The following is a 17,502-nucleotide window of genomic DNA, read 5'->3' as shown; positions in this document are numbered from 1 at the left end:
AAACTATTCTCCCAAACAAAACATTGCTTTGTTCTCTTTGTAGTCACTGTGTTGGGTTCGTGGGGTTCATGCCATGGGGTTAATGTGGCGCATGCATGCATAGGTATTTTGTTTGAGCACATGCATTCGTAAAGAAGAGAGAGCCTATGTGTGAGTATGCCCCCCCTATATCAACCACATGTGTTTGTTTTTGTTGCGTGCGTCTATGGTGAGTATAAATTTCTCCATTCTGGATGATGGTGAGCAGCCCCCACAACTAAACACAACATTCACCAAGATCAGTTGCTTGAAAACGTTGAATTGTGACGGTTGTCTGCGATCGCTGCTCGGAAAAATTCGATTAACACGTTCGTTGGACGAAGCGCATATTAAGGGAAAAAAAAGTGAAGTGAATTTGAATTGAATTTTCAGTTTATTTTTAAAACTATAAAAATTCAATCTTAAATGATGCTGGGTGTCTGTTTTACTGCCAATCTGTTTCACGCCTCATCGAGAGCATAATAAACAGAAATAGGTGTCTCATTTTGGAATCTTCAGTGTGAAGAAGAGGGGAATATAAAATATTTTGGAAAAAATTAAAAAAAAAAAAACAACCACGCAGTCAAGATAAGAAATAGTGCTAAAAAATTTTTATTGCGCTTTTTATGCAAGGCTCATCGAAAAAAATTTGAAAAAAATATATATAACAACAAACGAATCGATACGAATTGAATTAAAATTGGAGATATGGTTTATATGCATTGAGTGTTAATTGTGTTTTATGCCAAACGAAGCTAAATTTAAAAATTTTCTCACGAAAAATTAATAAATTTTTGTATAATAACTTGTTAAAGTCAGATAATAACAAAATTATCAAGGAATTGAACAAATCAAAAATTCTTCAAAAATAATTTTATGATTTTCCAAATTCCTGAACAAAATTCTAAGAAAGAGTGCGTGCTATAGTTTAACCAGTTAAGTGAATACTTAAGTGAGTGGTGAGTGATATGTGACAAACTAATGTCGTCGTCTGGTCGTCTTTAATAAAGTGAAGTCATTTGACTGACATTTCTGGTGACAAGTTAAAACTTTATGATACTGATTGTCTACTTCACGATCACCACTATTATAATGGGACCTTAATCGGTAGCTCCAGCAGCAGATACAAAGTTTTGCAATTTGCGCCGCCTCAGCAGTCAGCAGCAAAGAAGAACAACAACCTCCAATCCACACACTCGACAACTTAGGTGCGTATAAGTACATGGATGATTCTTTATATTTGCAATAGGCTTACATTTATTTACAAACTCTTGTTGTTGTGTTGTTCTGGATAGGAATGAAGATGACATTAGATAACATGGTTAAATGTAATAACCTGCACTAGGAGAAAAGTAAGGCCAATGACTGCTGGATAACTTGGATGACAATAAAATAGAGTGTGGAATTTAATATTCAATTACAATTGTAACCTACACCCCCTACCTAGAAGGAAGGGGGTATACCATCATCATAGCGTATGTCGCAATTCAACATATTGGCCTAAGAGTCCACACAATATCTCATTCAGCGATATGATATGGCCTACCGAATTTCTGGCCATCCGTTCGTCTTTCTATCTTTCAAAGTGGCCTTAATTTCGAACGAGCCAGCGTTAACGTTGTGACTCTTAAGGGTCATTTTGACCCTTTTTATACCCTCCACCATAAGATGGGGGTACACTATTGGTTGCCCAAAAAGTAATTGCGGATTTTTCATATAGTCGGCGTTGACAAATTTTTTCAACGGCTTGTGACTCTGTAATTGCATTCTTTCTTCTGTCAGTTATCAGCTGTTACTTTTGCCCAAAAAGTAATTGCGGATTTTTTGTAACTCTTCGAAATATTCCTCAGAGGTCCCATAAAGTATATAAATTCTTGATCGTCATGTCATTTTAAGTCGATATAGCCATGTCCGTCCGTCTGTCTGTCGAAAGCACGCTAACTTTCGAAGAAGTAATGCCAGCTGCTTTTTATACCCTACACCGCTACTGTGGTACAGGGTATTATAACTTAGTGAATTAGTTTGTAACACCCAAAAGAAAGAGAGAGATAGACCCATTGATAAGTATACCGATCGACTCAAAATCAGTTTTTGATTTGATTTAGCCATGTCGTCTGTCCATGTTAATTTGTGTACAAAATACAGGTCGCAATTTTCATCCCGTCATCTTCAAATTTGGTATGGGCAAGTTTTTCGACGTAGAGACGAAGCCTATTGAAATTGGAAAAAATCGTTTCAGATTTGGATAAAGCTCCCATATATATGTTCGTCCGATTTGCAGTAATCTTATATATAACAAGTAAGAGAGTGCTAAGTTCGGCCGGGCCGAATCTTATATACCCTCCACCATGGATCGCATTTATCGAGTTCTATGCGCGGTATCTCTTTTTAGGCAAACAAAGAATATTGAATAAGTACTGTTATACTATTGGAGCTATTTCAAGTTATAGTTCGATTCGGACCATAAGTGAATGCCGAACATTGTAGAAGTCATTGTGTAATATCTCAGTTCATTCTGATAAGAATTGCGCCTTGTAGGGGCTCAAGAAGCTAAATTGGAAGATAGGTTTATATGGTAGCTGTATCAAGCTGTAGATCGATTCAGACCATATTAGACACGTATGTTGAAGGTCATGAGAGAAGCCGTTGTACAAAATTTCTGCTAAATTGGATGACAATTGCGCCCTCTACAGGCTGAAGAAGTCTAGACCCCAGATGGGTTTATATGGCAGCTATATCAGGTTATGTATCGATTTGCGCCATACTTAGCACAGTTATCGGAAGTCATAACAAAACACCCCATTCAAAATTTCAGCCAAATAGGATGAGATTTGCGCCCTCTATTGGCTCAAGAAGTCAAGATTCATTGTCTGTTTATATGACAGCTATACCAGATTATGAGCCGATTTGAATCATACTTAACACAGTTGTTGGAAGTGGTAAAAAAACGCTACGTGTAAAAATTCAGTCAAATCGGATGAGAATTGCGCCGTCTAGAGGCTCAAGAAGTCAAGACCCCAGATCGGTTTATATGGCAGCTATATCAAAACATAGACCGATTTGAACCATTCTTAAAGCATTTGTTGAAAGTGATACCAGAACACTACGTGCAAAATTTCAGTCAAATCGGACGAGAATTGCGCCCTCTGGAGGCTCAAGAAGTCAAGACCCAAGATCGGTTTATATGGCAGCTATATCAGAACACGGACCAATTTGACCTATTTACAATACCAACCGACCTACACTAATAAAAAGTATTTGTGCAAAATTTCAAGCGGCTAGCTTTACTCCTTCGAAATTTAGGGTGCTTTCGACAGACAGACGGACCGACGGACATGGCTAGATCGACTTAAAATGATATGATGATCAAGAATATATATACCTTATGGGGTCTCAGACGCATATTTCGAGGTGTTACAAACAGAATGACAAAATTAGTATACCCCCGTCCTATGGTGGAGGGTATAAAAATCAATTTGTGTTTGTTTGTGTGTTCCTTATAGACTCAGAAACGGCTGAACCGATTTTCTTGTAATTTTCACGGATGGTGCATAATGACCCCGTGGTGAAAGTAGGGTACTAAATTTTTTGATATCTGATATCGGATCCTTCCCCTTACCTTAATTCTCAGAAACGCCAGACTCGGAGATGGGTGGTGCGATTTAAGCGAAATTTTGTGTGCTCTTATATAGTACCCTAAAGATAAAAATTTGGTATCAAAGTTTCGGATGGGGTACCAAGGGGGACCGCCCCATCCTAAAACCTACCAAACTTATATTTACATCAATCACGACAATATGGGACTCAAATGAAAGGTATTTAGAATAAGAAAACGTATCCTATATCCAATTGTTGGACCAAGTATTAGGGGGAGCACCCCAACCCCCAAAACACCCCTAAATCGGACATATTTACCCACCATGGCAATATGGAACTCAAATGGAAGGTATTTGCGAGTAAAATACGAATCTGGGACCAAGTTTCTGGGGGTCCACCCCTCCCCCAAAATACCCCCCAAACAGGACTTGTTTACTGACCATGGCAATATGGGGCTTAAATAAAAGGTATTTGAGTGTAAAATACGAATCTGATATCCAGATGTGGGACCAAGTGTTTGGGGGCCACCCATCCCTGAGAACATCCCCCAAAGAGGACCATAGCAATATGGAGTTCAAATGCAAGGTCTTTGGAAGTAAAGCACAAATCTGATATCAATATTCGTGAAAAGTGTATATGAGGCCCCCCCACCCCCATAACACCATAGGAAGTATTTGCTGACCATGTCAATATGACGCTCAAATACAACTTTTTTTAGAGTAGAACACGAATCAGATATATATTTTCAAAGCTAAGTCATTGAATGACCGCTTCATCCCCCAAACCGGTCATGTTTACCGACTATGGAAAAATGGGGCTCAAATGATAGGCACCATGTTAGGGTGACCACCCCACTCCTCAAAACACTCCTAAATCGAGCATATTTACCGACCATGTCAATGTGGAGCTTAAATGAGAGGTATTGGGGGGTAGAGCCAAATTGATACCCACTTTTGGGACCAATTTTCTGCCGATTTACCCCTTTCCATCACAATATGGGGTTCAAATAAAGGTATTTGGGAGTAGAATACGAATTTGGTATCCAAATGTAGGACCATGTATTTAGGGCATCATCCCTTCCCCAGTATACCCCCCAAAGGGTAAACATTTTTGAATTTTGTGGCCATGTGTTTAGGGGACGCCTCATATATATATCGCCTGATTTTCACTCCCAGAACTACAGCAAGCGCATTTATTGACCAATCTGCCCAGGAAGGATTTTCTCTTGACTCTCAAATGGGCCATATCGGTTCAGATTTGGATATAGCTCCCATATAAAGCGATCTCCCGATTTGATTCTTGAGCCCTTATAAGCCGAAATTTTATTGACCAATCTTCCCAGGAAGGATTTTCTCTTGACTCTCAAATGGGCCATATCGGTTCAGATTTGGGTATAGCTCCCATATAAACCGATCTCCCAATTTAATTCTTGAGCCCTTGGAAGCCGCAATTTCAGTCCGATTTGGCTGAAATTTTGCACGTGGTGTTTTTTATGACTTCCAACAACTATGCCATGTAAAATTTAAATCGGTTAATAACCTGATACAGCTCCTATATAAAACGATCATCCGATTTGACTTCTTGAGCCCCGGGAAGCCGCAATTTCAGTCCGATTTGGCTGAAATTTTGCATGTGATGTTCTTTTATGACTTCCAACAAGTGGGCTAAGTAACATTGAAATCGGCCAAGAACCTGATATAGCTCCCATATATACCGATCTCCCGAATTGACTTCTTGAGCCTCTGAAAGCCACAATTTTTGTCCGATTTGGCTGAAATTTTGCATGTGATGTTTTTTTATGACTTCCAACAACTGTGCCATGTAAAATCTAAATCGGTTAATAACCTGATATAGCTCCTATATAAACCGATCACCCGATTTGACTTCTTGAGCTCCTGGAAGCCGCAATTTTTGTCCGATTTGGCTGAAATTTTGCACGTGGTGTTCTTTCATGACTTGCAACTTCTGTTATAAGTACAATCCAAATCGGGCAAGATCCTGATATAGCTCCCATATATACAGGTCTCCCGATTTGACTTCTTGAGCCTCTGGAAGCCACAATTTTTGTCCGATTTGGCTGAAATTTTGCATGTGATGTTCTTTTATGAGTTCCAACAATTGTGCCAAGTACAATTTAAATCGGGCAATAACCTGATATAGCTCCTATATAAACCGATCTCCCGATTTGACTTCTTGAGCCCCTGGAAGCCGCAAAATTCGTCCGATTTGGCTGAAATTTTGCTTGTAGAGTTCTGTTATGACCTTTAACAATAGTGCCAAGTAAGGTTCAAATCGTTCTATAACCTGGCATAGCTCCCATGTAAACCGATCTCCCGATTTGACTTCTTGAACCCCTGGAAGCCACAAATTTCGTCCGATTTGGCTGAAATTTCGCTCATAGTGCTCCCTAACGACTTTCAACAACTGATTCAAGTACGGTCGGAATCGGTCTATAACCTGGTACAGCTCCCATATGAACCGATCTCCTGATACGACTTCTGACTTCCTTTACACCCAACAAGTTTTGTTCAATTTAGCTACAATTTTGCACATAGTGTTACCTTACAGGAACATGTACCGGTCTACATGGAAGCTATACCAGGTTATAGACTGATTTGGACCGTATTGTGCACAGTTGTTGGAAGTCGTAGCAGAACACCTCATGCAAAATGTCAGCCGAATTCCAATCGGGTGATCGGCTTATATGGCAGCTATATCTGGTTATAGACCGATTCACACCGTACTTGGCACAGTTGCTGAAAGTCATAAGAAAACACTACAAGCAAAAATCGGACCAAAATTGCGGCTTTTAAGGGCTCAAGAAGTCAAATTGGGAATCGGTTTATATGGGAGCCAAATCGGACCAAAATTGCGGCTTTTAAGAGCTCAAGAAGTCAAATTGGGAATCGGTTTATATGGGAGCTATACCCAATTCTGAACTGATATGACCCATTTGCAATCCCCAATGACCTACATCGATGTTTAGTATCTCTAGTGGCTAGCTTTACGCGTTCGATCTCTATCGTGATTTTGACAGACGGACGGACATGGCTAGATCGACTCAGAACGTCGAGAGGATCAAAATTATATATTCTTTATGGGGTCTTAGACGAATATTTCGAGGTGTTACAATCGGAATGAAGTATACTCCCATCCTATGGTGGTGGGTATACAAAATTTTAGAAATTTTTAAAATTTCGTTTTTTAGCCAAATATTTTGGGCTTGGTTCATTAAAATCATTTGACGCTTTAAGCGAACTCTTTCCCTAGCATTAAAGGTAGTTTTTGAGCAAATTCGTGTTTTCGAAGTTGTATTACATGACCACACACAGTTTTACAGTGAATGGCTTCTTTGTGTACGCATGTTTTGCGATAAGACGGTCTTCTATGAAATACTTTCTTCATGAAATTTTCTATGGCTACGGGACTATGAATGCGTCAGAAAAAGTACGTGATATTCTTGTAAACAAGAAGCAACCAACTTTTTGTTTCATAACCTAAGACAACAATAACAAACTCTTTAATGAAATTAAGTGAGTATATTGTACACAATACGTATTAACAAGTAAAAGGGTGCAAGTTCGGCAGGGCCGAATCTTATATACCCACAACCATGGATCACATATTTCAAGTGCTTTGCTTGGTATCTCTATAGGCAAAGAAAGAATAAAAATTGCCATGCTATGGGAACTATCATCAGGTTATCTACCGATTCGACCTAGACTTAGTTTGGAAGTTGGAAACCATAATAGAAGTCATTATGCAAAATTTTGGCCAAATCGGATAAGAAATGCGCCCCACGAGGGCTCAAGAAATAAAATCGGGAGATCGGATTTTATGGGAGCTGTATCAGCTTACAGACCGATTCAGGCATATTTGGCACATATGTTGAAGGACATAGGAGAAGTCGTTGTACATAATCGAATGATAATTACGCTGTCTAGTGGCTCAAGAAGTATAATCGGGAGATCGGTTTATATGGTAGCTGTATCAGGTTGTGAGCCGATATAGACCATACTTGGCATAAAAGTTGAAAGTAAAACAAGTAAAAAGGCGTTAAGTTCGGCCGGGCCGAACTTTGGATAGCCACCACCTCGGAAATATACGTAAACCACCATTCATCAAAATCCGGTGAAAATGTTATACCTTTTGTCCCATAGCAGTTATATCAAAATATGTTCCAATTTTGACCAAATACTTATAACTACAAGTCATTGTTCAATTGTGTATAACAAAATATTGGTCTTTTTAGTAGCTTTATCTAAAAATAAACCGATCTGAGCTACATACGACACGGATTTCGAAAAGCCTAACATAAGTCACTGTGTCAAATTTCAGTGAAATCGGACTATAAATGGGCCTTTTATGGGGTCAAAACTTTAAATCGAGATATCGGTCTATATGGCAGCTATATCCAAATCTAAACCGATTTAGCCCAAGTTTCAGAAAAATTTCGAAGGGCGTAACTCAACTCATTGTCCCAAATTTCGGCGAAATCGGACAATAAATGCGCCTTTTATGGACCCACAACCTTATATCGAGAGATCGGTCTATATGGCAGCTATATTCAAATCTGGACTGATCTGGGCCATATTGCAGAAGGAAGTCGAAGGGCTTAGCTTAACTCACTGTCCCAAATTTCGGCGACATCGAACAATAAATGAACATTTAATGGGCCCAAAAACTGAAATCGAGGGATCGGTCTATATGGCAGCTATATCCAAAACTGGACCGATCTGCACCAAATTAATGAGGGATATCAAAGATCCTAACACAATTTACTGTCCCAAATTTCAGCAAAATCGGATAATAAATGTGGCTTTTATGGGCCCAAAACCTTAAATCGAGAGATCGGTCTATATGGCAGCTATATCCAAATCTGGACCGATCTGAGCCAAATTGACGAAGGATGTCGAAGGGCCTAACACAACTCTCTGTCCCAAATTTCACCAAAATCGGATAATAAATGTGGCTTTTAGGGGCCCAAGACCATAAATCGGCAGATCGGTCTATATGGCAGCTATATCCAAATCTGGACCGATCTGAGCCAAATTGACGAAGGATGTCGAAGGGCCTAACACAACTCACTGTCCCAAATTTCAGCAAAATCGGTTAATAAATGTGGCTCTTATAGGCCTAAGACCCTAAATCGGAGGATCGGTCTATATGGCACCTATATCCAAATCTGGACCGATCTGAGCGAAATTGACAAAGGATGTCGAAGGGCCTAACACAAATCACTGTCCCAAATTTCAGCAAAATCGGATAATAAATGTGGCTCTTATAGGCCTAAGACCCTAAATCGGAGGATCGGTCTATATGGCACCTATATCCAAATCTGGACCGATCTGAGCGAAATTGACAAAGGATGTCGAAGGGCCTAACACAACTCCCTGTCCCAAATTTCAGCAAAATCGGATAATAAATATGGCTCTTATAGGCCTAAGACCCTAAATCGGAGGATCGGTCTATATGGCAGCTATATACAAATCTGGACCGATCTGAGCCAAATTGATGAAGGATCTCGAAGGGCCTAACACAACTCACTGTCGCAAATTTCATCAAAATCGGATAATAAATGTGGCTTTTATGGGCCTAAGACCCTAAATCGGAGGATCGGTCTATATGGCAGCTATATACAAATCTGGACCGATCTGAGCCAAATTGATGAAGGATCTCGAAGGGCCTAACACAACTCACTGTCGCAAATTTCATCAAAATCGGATAATAAGTGTGGCTTTTATGGGCCTAAGACCCTAAATCGGCGGATCGGTCTATATGGGGGCTATATGAAGATATAGTCCGATATTGCCCATCTTCGAACTTAACCCGCTTATGGACAAAAAAAGAACATGCGCAAAATTTCAGCTCAATAACTTTATTTTTAAAGACTGTAGCGCGATTTCAACAGACAGACGGACGGACATGTCTAGATCGTCTTAGATTTTTACGCTGATCAAGAATATATATACTTTATAGGGTCGGAAATGGATATTTCGATGTGTTGCAAACGGAATGACAAAATGAATATACCCCTATCCTTCGGTGGTGGGTATAAAAACACATCATGCAAAATTTCAGCCAAACCTAACAAGAATTGCGCACTTAAGAGGCTCAAGAAGTCAAGATCCGAGATGGTTTTATGATGGCAGCTATATCAAGAAGTATTATTTAGAGATCGGTTTACATGGAAGCTTTACCTAAATGTGAACCGATTTGACCCATTTACAATCCCAACCGACCCACACTAATAGGAAGTGTTTATGCAAAATTTCAGACTCCCAGTTTCACTCTCCCGAAATTTAGCGTGCTTTCGACAGACGGGCGGATGGACATGGCTACATACACTAGCCGAACCGGGCCCGCTCCGCTTCGCCTTCTTTTACTTTCAAAAATCTTTTTAGGATGGATATCGAATTCGTGCCATTGTAGCCTATGACGCTGAACTCGTTCGAATCCTGTCGAGAACATCGGACAAAGCGGTGGTTTTCCCCCACTTAATACTGGCGACATTTGCGAGGTACAATGCCATGCATGGTCATTTAAAAAAAAAAAAAAATTCGCACTACAGGACGTCATTCGGACTCGGCCATAAAAAAAGGTCCCTTCTCATTGAGCTTAAACTTGAATCGGAAAGCACTCATTGATGAGAGAGAAGTATGCCCCTACTCGGTTCCTGGTGTTTTTAAAAATTGCGGTAATAAGAAGTGGTTTTTGGGGAAGCAATGGCATCTCAGACATTTCGAATCAAATATGGATATCAAATTCGTGCTGCACTTCCAAATCCCTTTCATTTGAGCCCCATGCCATGCCAGGGTCGGTAAATATGAACCGTTTGGAAAGAGTTTTAGTGCTGGGGCGGCCACCGGCACTTTGCACTGAAAATAGATATTAAATTCATTCTCTAGAGCGTACCCCAAAACACTTGACTCCAAAATTGGATATAAAATTCGTTTTTTACTCTCAAATACCTTTCATTTGAGTCCCATATTGTCATAATGAGTCCATAAACCCATTTGATGTATCTTTACGACTTATGGTTGCCCAAAAAGTAATTGCGGATTTTTTAAAAGAAAGTAAATGCTTTCTTAATAAAACTTAGAATGAACTTTAATCAAATATACTTTTTTACACTTTTTTTCTTAAAGCAAGCTAAAAGTTACAGCTGATAACTGACAGAAGAAAGAATGCAATTACAGAGTCACAAGCTGTGAAAAAAATTTTCAACGCCGACTATATGAAAAATCCGCAATTACTTTTTGGGCAACCCAATAGACTTGAACGCAAAATTTTAATATCATATTCGTAATCTACTCCGAAATTCCTTTGAGCCCCATATTGAAATGAACGTCCAATATGTCTGTTTGGGGCAGTTTTGGAGTTAGGGCGGCCCGATGGGTGTTAAGACTCAAACTTATATACCACATTTGTATTCTACTCTCCAATACCTTTCATTTGATGCCCATATTGTCCACATCGGTCCACTTTTGATTTTGGGAGGTGTTTTTGGCATAAAGGGGAGGGTCCGTCCCCCTTCCGATATCGAAAAATTATATAGCCTATGTTTCCTTCTAGTCCCATATATCCGTGATTGGCTAATGTACCCATTTTGGGCGTTTTTTTTTTTTTTTTTTGGGGGGGGGGGGGTGTGGTGACCCCCTATACTTAGATATGAATTTATATGATGGATTCGTTATCTACTCCTGCATACATTCATACGTCAAATAAACCTAGTTTAAGAGGTTTTGCTGTTGGGGCGGTCCCCAGGAACTTGGACCCAAATTTTATAATAAAATTCGTACTCTACTCTTGAATACCTTTCATTTGAGTCCCATATTGTCCCGATTGGTCCAGTTTCATTTTTGGGTAGGGGAAGGGTAAGGGGAAGGGTAAGGGGAAGGGTAAGGGGAAGGGTAAGGGTAAGGGGAAGGGTAAGGGGAAGGGTAAGGGGAAGGGGAAGGGTAAGGGGAAGGGTCCGCCCAACACCAACCTACACCATCTGTGAAAATTTCGAGGCTGAACCGATTCAGCCGTTGTTGAGTCCATACGGAACAAACAAACCACCATAGATTCTGCTAAACTATGGGGGCTGTATCTGGTTATAGACCGAAATGAACGGTACTTTGAGGAGTTTTTGAGAGTCATAACAGAACACTATATGCAAAATTTCAGCATAATCAGATAAAAAACGCGAATAGTAAGGGCTCAAAATTCAAATCGGGAGATCGGTTTAAATGGGAGCTATATCAGGTTCTCAATCGATTTGAACTGATTCGGAACACCAAGTGTAAATTTAAGCCAAATTGAACAAAAATTGCGGCTTTCAGGGGCTCAAGAAATCAAATCGGGTGATCGGTTTATATGGGAGCTGTATCAGGTTATAGACCGATTTAGACCGTACTTGACACAGTTGTTAGGAGTCATAACAGAACGGTATGTGTAAAATTTTAACCAAATCGGACAAAAGTTGCGGCTTTCAGGGGCTCGATCGATTTAAACTGATTCGGAACACCAAGTGTAAATTTAAGCCAAATTGGACAAAAATTGCGGCTTCCAGGGGCTCAAGATATGAAATCGGTAGATCGGTTTATATGGTAGCTATATCAGGTTCTTGACCGATTTGTATCGTACTTGGCGTAGTTGTTGGAAGTCATAACAAAACACCATGTGCAAAATTTGAGCCAAATCGGAAAAATGGTGGCTTCCAGGGGCTCAAGAACTCAACTCGGGAGATCGGTTTATATGGTAGCTATATCAGGTTCTTGACCGACTTGGATCGTACTTGGCGCAGTTGTTGAAAGTCATAAAAAAAACACCATGTGCAATATTTGAGCCAAATCGGACAAAAATGGCGGCTTCCAGGGGCTCAAGAAGTCAACTCGGGAGATCGGGTAATATGGTAACTATATCAGGATATAGACCAATTTGAACCATACTTGATACAGTTGTTGGAAATCATAACAGAACACTACATGGCAAATTTCAGCACAATCGGACGAAAATTGCGGCTTGTAAGGGCTCAAGAAGTCAAAATGGGAAAACGGTTTATATGGGAGCTATATCTGAATCTGAACCGATATGGCCTATTTTGCAATCCCCTAGGCCCTACATCAATATTAAGTATCTGTTCAAAATTGAAAGTGGGTAGCTTTACGCGTTCGACTTCTATCGTGATTTCGACAGACGGATGGACGGACGGACGGACATGGCTAGATCGACTCAGAACGTTGAGACGATCAAGAATACTCATTCTTTATGGGGTCTTAGACGAATATTTCGAGGTTTTACAAACGGAATGACTAGATTTGTATACCCCCATTCTATGGTGGTGGGTATAATAAGCTTTAAAACAGCATTCCAAAACTAATATTTGAAAGACTTTTCTTCTCTTCAGCTTGTTTTTATGGCACCTTAGCCCCTCTTTACTTTGTTATCTCATAAAATGTTGCAGCATTGTTAAGGAAGTTCCTATACGAATGCCCCCACCAGCCTTTAGACAGTTTCATAACGGTGACTACAAGACGCCAATATTTTTCCACTGCACATCTTTGCATTTAATTAACCTCCTATTCCAAAAACAAACAAAAGGCAAAAGACGAGGGGGGAGGGGAAACAAACACCAAATAAATATTAACTAAATATCCATACAAGCGACGCCTCTATATGGAAATTTCACAGATCAAACTTTGCAACAACGCTCTTCGCATTGCAGCATCACCTCAAAGCTGTCCTCCTCCTCTTCGCATGGCAATCATCAATGATTATCCCCACCAACACAAATAGTCTTGCCGGAGATTTATTTGAATGCAAAGATAACGAAAAAGTGCATTTTTAATTAATTAAAAAAAAAGCAACCTCCAATATCAATATTTTCTGGGGGGAAGAAAATCAAATGGCGTAAAAAAAGAAGCGAAAACTAATGTTTGAAAACACACACTTTTGAAAAAACATCTTTTGGTGGCACAAGTTGCAGAAGCTATAGGGGTCACTTCATAAATTTTTTAAAATTTTTATTTTTACAGAAATTTCGTTAAAATGCATTCCCTCTTAGAAAGTTTTATGAATATTTGATTTTTAGAAAAAAATTTGAGGAACATTTTTGAGTTCGAACGGGTAGAATCGTATGTACATATATACCCTCCAATATGGATTGCATTTGACACGTTTTTTTAATGACTTGTTATACCCACCACCATAGGATAGGGGGTATACTAATCTACTCATTCGATTTGTAACACCTCGAAATATTCGTCCAAGACCCCATAAAGAATGAGTATTCTTGATCGTCTCGATGTTCTGAGTCGATCTTCCCATGTCCGTCCGTTCGTCTGTCGAAATCATGATAGCGGTCGAACGCGTAAAACTAGCCGCTTGAAATTTTGCACAGGTACTTCTAATTGATGTAGATCGTTGGGGATTGCAAATGGGCCATATCGCTTCAGATTTAGATATAGCTCCTATATAAACCGATATCCCGATTTGATTTCTTAAGCCCCTGGTATCCCCAATTTTTGTCCGATTTGACTGAAATTTTGCACCTAGTGTTTTTTAATGACTTCAAGCAACTGTACCATGTACGGTCCAAATCGGCTAATATCCTGATATAGCTCCCATATATAGTGACCTCCCGATTTGACTTCTTGAGCCCCCGCAAGCCGCAATTTTTGTCCGATTTGGCTGAAATTTTGCACGCGGTGTTCTGTTATGACTTCCAATTACTGTGCCTAGTACGGTCGGAATCGGTCTATAACCTTATATAGTCCCCATATAAACCGATCTTCCGATTTGATTCTTGAGCCACTGGAAACCGCACATTTTGTCCAATTTGGCTGAAATTTTGCACGTAGTGTTTTCTTATGACTTCCAACAACTGTACCATGTACGGTCCAAATCGGTTTATAACCTGATATAGCTCCCATATAAACCGATCTCCGGATTTGACTTCTTGAGCCCTTACAAGCCGCAATTTTTGTCCGATTTAGCTGAAATTTTGCACATAATGTTTCCTTATGACCTTCAACAACTTTGTTAAGTACGGTCCAAATCGGTCTATTACCTGATATAGCTTCCATGTAAGCCGGTCTGTTCAACGATTGGCTTGTTCCTTTCTCTTTGAGCTTGTACACATAGCTGGACGTTGAGGGAGGAGCTCTTAAAGTTTTCCTACAACCTTCAATGGAGCCTATTCGCTAACTCGTATCGTAAGGGGATTCTTCCCAATCACGGAAATTCCTCTACAACCTCTCCTTGGCCTTGTTCGCCCAGCCGGACTGTAGGAATGTGTATTAAGAACACTTTCTCTTTCTACAACTTTCTTAGGAGCGTGTTCGGATGTAAAGAGAGACTTCCAATATCAAAACGTCGCCTCGAAGCAACTTCAGTGCTTTTTCCCAATACACTCGCAATCTAAGTCTCACACCGCAGACATCGCACATCTCTCACCCTTTGTCTTTAAGGTAACTAACGCCTGTGTTGAACTTAGCACGCTTTTAATTGAGACGGGCGGACATGGCTAGATCAACTTAAAATGCTACTCTTGTTTATCATAGTTGAAACTTGATTTTTATACGAAATTTCGTCAAAATTTTAATATATTCCGTCCAAATTTAATTTGCTTTGAAAACTTCGTCGAAATTTTGATTGTCATAGAATATTCCGTCCAAATTTCATTTTCATTAAAAATGTCATCGAAATTTTGATATTCGTGGAAAAATGATTTAAAATTTTATTTTCATAGCAAATTTATTCGAAATTTTGATTTTCATAGAACATCATCGAAATTTTATTTTCGTAGAAAATTTCGTCAAAATTTGATTTTCCCAAAAAATTTGGTCAAAATTTGATTTCCGTTCAAATTTTGATTTGAGCAAATGCAAATTTGTCCATGAGCATTCCATTAAGGAACAGTGGAAAACTGCTCACAAAACAATGAGTGCTGTTCGAATCAAGTTTTTAAACTCAATGATAAGGGACCACATTTTTATAGCCGGGCCCGAACTGCGTGCCGCAGTGCGACACCTCTTTGGGAAGGAATTTTTACATGGCTGCCATACCAAATGGTAAAGTACCTCTAAAAGCAATAGGAGGGGATAAGCACCGCTGAAAATTTTTTCTGATGTTCTTGCCAGGATTCGAACCCAGGCGTTCTGCGTCATAGGCGGATATGCTAATGTGCCCGCTGGGTACTTAAACCAAACTTTTAATACCATATTCGTGTTCTGGTTTCCAATACCTTTCATTTCATACCCTTATTATGCCCATCGAACCACTTTCGGATATGGGTGGCGTTTTTGGGGTAAAGGGGAGGATCCGCCTTCATACGATATCTAAAAATTATATAGTCTATGTTTCCTTCCAGACAAACGTACACAATCTATGAAAGTTTTAAGAGAATCGCTTCAGCCAAGTATCATAATGGGTCTAATGGCATTTTTGGGGGTGGCATGACCCCCTTTACTTCAATCTGATTTCGATGCCAGATTCTAAATCTACTCCCGAATACCTTTCATTTGAGCCCCATATTAAAATGAACGTCCAATATGTCTGTTTGGGGGAGTTTTCGGGTTGGGGCGGCCCGATGGGTGCTTACTCAAATTTAAATACCATATTCGTATTCTACTCTTCAGTACCTTTTCTTCGATACCTATTGGGTTGCCCAAAAAGTAATTGCGGATTTTTTTAAAAGAAAGTAAATGCATTTTTAATAAAACTTAGAATGTTACAGTTCATTCAAATATACTTTTTTTACACTTTTTTTCTAAAGCAAGCTAAAAGTAACAGCTGATAACTGACAGAAGAAAGAATGCACTTACAGAGTCACAAGCTGTGAAAAAAATTGTCAAAGCCGACTATATGAAAAATCCGCAATTACTTTTTGGGCAACCCAATATATTGCCCTGATCGGTCCACTTTTGATTTTGGGTTGTGTTTTTGGCATAAGGGCTGGGTTCCGTCCCTCATCCGATACCAAAAAATTTTATAGCCTATGTTTCCTTATACGAAAATATGCGAAATGTGCAATATGCGAAAATTTTGGAAAATCGGTTCTGCCGTTTTTTAGTCTATACAGAACAAACAAACCGAGTCCCATATATCCGTGATTGGCTAATGTGCTCAATTTGGGCGTATTTGTGGGGGTGGGGTGACCCCCTATACTACGACATGAATTTGTATGCAAGTTATCTACTCCCGCATACCTTTCATTTGATACCCATATTCTTCTTATCGGTCCTCTTTTGATTTTGGGTGGTGTTTTTGGGGTTACCGTGGAGGGTCCGTCCACTTCCGTTATCAATAAATTATAAAGCCTATTCCTACTTCCTGACCATATTCGTAATCTACTCCCGAATATCTTTCATTTGAGACCCATATTGTCATGATCGTCAAATAAACCTATTTTAAGTGGTTTTGGGGCTGGGGCGCCCCCCCAGGTACTTGGACCCAAATTTTATTATGAAATTCGTACTATACTCTTGAATACCTTTCATTTGATACCCATATTGTTCTTATCGGTCCTCTTTTGATTTTGGGTGGTGTTTTTGCGGTAACCGTGGAGGGTCCGCCCCCTTCCAATATCAATAAATTATAAAGTCTATTCCTACTTCCTGACCATATTCGTAATCTACTCCCGAATACCTTTCATTTGAGACCCATATTGTCATGATCGTCAAATGAACCTATTTTAGGGAGTTTTGGGGCTGGGGTGGCCCCCCAGGTACTAGGACCCAGCTTATATTATGAAATTCTTACTCTGCTCTTGAATACCTTTCATTTGAATCCCATATTGTCCCGATCGGTCCACTTTTATTTTTGGGTAGTACTTTTGGCGTAAGGGGGAGGGTCCGCCCCCCTCCCGATATCAAAAAATTGTATAGCCTATACCAACCT

General features: G+C 39.7%; 1 protein-coding gene across 1 annotated transcript in view; it reads left to right on the top strand.

Annotated features, from left to right (window-relative positions):
• The first annotated feature begins 373 nt into the window (after positions 1 to 373).
• LOC106094434 (uncharacterized) overlaps positions 374 to 17,502 on the top strand; it is a 142,389-nt gene continuing 125,260 nt past the window's right edge. The window contains exon 1 of the mRNA XM_059364909.1: positions 374 to 1,226. The gene's annotated coding sequence lies outside the window, so the exon portion shown is untranslated. The remainder of the gene's footprint in view (positions 1,227 to 17,502) is intronic.

The sequence above is a fragment of the Stomoxys calcitrans genome, chromosome 1 (genome assembly GCF_963082655.1).
Source record: "Stomoxys calcitrans chromosome 1, idStoCalc2.1, whole genome shotgun sequence".
NCBI lineage: Eukaryota > Metazoa > Arthropoda > Insecta > Diptera > Muscidae > Stomoxys > Stomoxys calcitrans.
Note: the sequence above shows the minus strand (reverse complement) of the source record. Positions and strands in the feature narration are given on the sequence as shown.